This window comes from Pan troglodytes, chromosome 23, assembly GCF_028858775.2.
Source record: "Pan troglodytes isolate AG18354 chromosome 23, NHGRI_mPanTro3-v2.0_pri, whole genome shotgun sequence".
Taxonomy (NCBI): Eukaryota; Metazoa; Chordata; class Mammalia; order Primates; family Hominidae; genus Pan; species Pan troglodytes.
Genome location: NC_086016.1, coordinates 18,876,999 through 18,880,688, shown reverse-complemented (window position 1 = coordinate 18,880,688; position 3,690 = coordinate 18,876,999).

Genomic DNA, 3,690 nt, shown 5'->3' with positions numbered 1-3,690 from the left:
ATTTTTGTCATTTGTTCGATGTGTCTTTCCTGAAGTCTATGGTAGCTGCTATTTTTCTCTAGAACGTATCAGCAGGATGCTGTCCATGTTATCCATAAGTTATGTCCGTTTGGCTAGTGACATGGCCAGGGCTCCTGAGTACAAAATTATGACACAGACAAAAATAGTTATACTTCTACAGCTAAATAGTGAAGACACTCTGCCTGGAAAAAGTAAGAACTTTCAGGTATTTACCATTTATTTAAGATACAGAAAAATAATTTGCCTAAATGTATAGCAGGAAAAGGAGATAAGTGTATTCACTAAAGCAAGGAGACTACATCTGGATTTTAAATGTGTGCCCACAGATAGGATTCCAGTACACAGTGGCTGGATTCTGAGTGTTTGTCCCTCACACAGGATTACAGAACACTGCTACGAGGTTCTGAATGGAAAAGGAAATATCTTCACATAAAGAGAAGAAAGAAGCATTCTGAGAAACTGCTTTGTGTTGTGTGCATTCACCTCACAGAGTTGAACTTTTCTTTTGATTTAGCACTTTTGAAACACTCTTTTTGTAGTGTCTGCAAGTGGATATTTCGAACGCTTTACAGCCTATGGTGGAAAAGTAAATATCTACACATCAAAACCAGACAGAAGCATTTTGAGAAGCTCCTTTGTGATGTGTGCATTCATCTCACAGTGATGAAAATTTCTTTTGATTTAGCTGCTTTCAAATATTCTTTTTGCAGAATCTGCAAGTGGATATTTGAAGCGCTTTGAGGCCTATGGTGGAAAAGGGTCTGCAAGTGGACATTTGGAGAGCTTTGAGGCCTAAGGCGGAAAACGAAATATTTTCATATTATAATTAGACAGAAGCATGCTGAGAAACTTCTTTGTGATATGTGCGTTCATCTCACAGAGTTGAAACTTTCTTTTGATTGAGCAGTTTTGACACACTCTTTTTGTAGAATCTCCAAGTGGACATTTGGAGCGCTTTGTGGACTATGGTGGAATTGGAAATTTCTTCACATAAAAACTGTTCAGAAACATTCTGAGAAACTTCATTGTGATATGTCCATTCGTCTGACAGAGTTGAATCTTTCTTTTGATTGAGCACCTTGGAAACTCTCTTTTTATAGAATCTGCTAGTGGACCATTGGAGTGTCTTGAGGCCTATGGGGGAAAACAAACTATCTTCACTTAAGTACTAGACAGAATAATTCTGAGAAACTTCTTTGTGATGAGTGCATTCATTTCACAGAGTTGAACCTTTCTTTTTTTTTGAGCAGCTTTGAAAAACTCATTTTGTAGACTCTGCAAGTGGACATTTGGAGCTCTTTGCAGCCTATGGTGGAAAAGGAAATGTCCTCACATAAAAACTAGACAGAAGCATTCTGAGAAACTCCTTTGTGATGTGTGAATTCATCTCACAGAGTTGTAACTTTCTTTTGATTGAACAGTTTTGAAACAATCGTTTTGTAGAATCTGCAATTGGACATTTGGAGCGCTTTGCAGCCTGTGGTGGAAAACGAAATATCTTCACATAAAAACTAGACAGAAGAATTCTGAGAAACTTCATGATGTATGCATTCATCTCACAGAGTTGAACATAACTTTCAATTGAGCAGTTTTGAAACACTTTTTATAGGAGCAGCAAGTGGACATTTGGAGGTCCTTGAGGCCTATGTTGGAAAATAAAAAATATCTTCTCATTATAACTAGACAGAAGCATTCTGATAAACTTCTTTGTGATGTGTGCATTCATCACACAGAATTGAACCTCTCCTTAGATTGAGCAGCTTTGAAACACTCTTTTTGTAGAATCTGCAAGTGGACATTTGGAACGATTTGAGGCCCATGGTGGAAAAGGAATTATCTTCACATAAAAACTATACAGAAACATTCTCACAAGCTTCTTTGTGATGCGTGCAGTCAACTCACAGAGTTGAACCTTTCTTTTGACCGAGCAGTTTTGAAACACTCTTTTTGTAGAATCCGCAAGTGGACATTTGGTGCGCTTTGAGACATATGGTGGAGAAGGAAATATCTTCACTTAACAACTAGGCGGAAGCATTCTGAGAAACTTCTTTGTGTTGTCTGCATTTATCTTACAGAGTTGAACCATACTTTTGATTGAGCAGCTTTGAAAAACTCTTTTTTAGACTCTGCAAGTGAACATTTTGAGGTCTTTGTGCCCTATGGTGGAAAAGGAAATATCTTCACATAAAAACTAGACAGAAGCATTCTGTGAATCTTCTTTGTGATGTGTGCATTCATCTCACAGAGTTGAACATTTCTTTTCATTGAACAGTTTTGAAACACTCTTTTTGTAGAATCTGCAATGGACATTTGGAGGGCTTTCCTGTGGTGGAAAAGGAAGTAACTTCCCATAAAAACTAGACAGAATCTTTCTTAGAAAATTCTTTCTGATGTGTGCATTCATCTCACGTAGTTGAACATTTCTTTTGATTAAGCAGCTTTGAAACACTCTTTTTGTAGAATCTGTAAGTGGACATTTGGAGTACTTTGAGGGTGATGGTCAATAATGAAATATCTTCACTTAATAACTAGACAGAAGCATTCTGTGAAACTACTTTGTGATGTGTGCATTCATCTCACAAGTTGAACATTTCTTTTGATTGAGCAGCTTTGAGACACTCTTTTTGTAGAACCTACAAGTGGATATTTGGAGCGCTTTGAGACCTATGGTGGAAAAGGAAATATCTTCACATAAAAACTATACAGAAACATTCTGACAAATTTCTTTGTGATGGGTGTATTAATGTCACAGAACTGAACTTTCCTTTTAATTGAACAGTTTTGAAACACTCTGTTGGTAGAATCGGCAAGTGGATATTTGGAGAGCTTTGAGGCCTATGGTGGAAAAGGAAATATCTTTACATAAAAACTAGACAGAAGCATTCTGAGAAACTTGTTTGTGATCTGTGCATTCATCTCACAGAGTTGAACCTTTCTTTTGATTCAGAAGTTTGGAAACACTCTTTTTGTAGATTCTGCAAGTGAACATTAGGAGCTCTTTGAGGTCTATGGTCGAAAAGGATATATCTTCACACAAAAACTAGACAGAAGCATTCTGTCAAAACACTTTGTGATATGTGCATTCATGTCACGGAGTTGAACCTTAATTTTGATTGAGCATTTTTGAAACACCCTTTTTGTACTATCTGCAAGTGGACATTTGAAGTGCTTTGAGGCCTATGGTGGAAAAGGAAATATCTTCACATAAAAACTAGACAGAAGCATTCTGACAACTTTCTTTGTGATGTGTGCATTCATCTCACAGAGCTGAACCTTTATTTTGATTGAGTAGTTTGGAAACTCTCTTTTTGCTGAATCTGTAAGTGGATATTTGGAGCTCTTTGAGGCCTATATTGGAAAAAGAAATATCTTCATATAATAACTAGACAGAAGCATTCTGAGAAACTTCTTTGTGATGTGTGCATTCATCTCACACAGTTGAACCTTTCTTTTGATTGAGCAGTATTGAAACACTCTTTTTGAAGAATCTGCAAGTGGACATTTGGAGCGCTTTGAAGTCTATTTTGGAAAAGGAAATATCTTCACATAAAAACTAGACAGAAGCATTCTGTCATACTTCTTTGTGATATGTGCATTCATCCCAAGGAGTTGAACCTTACTTTTGATTGAGCAATTTTAAAACACCCTTTTTGTACTATCAGCAAGTGG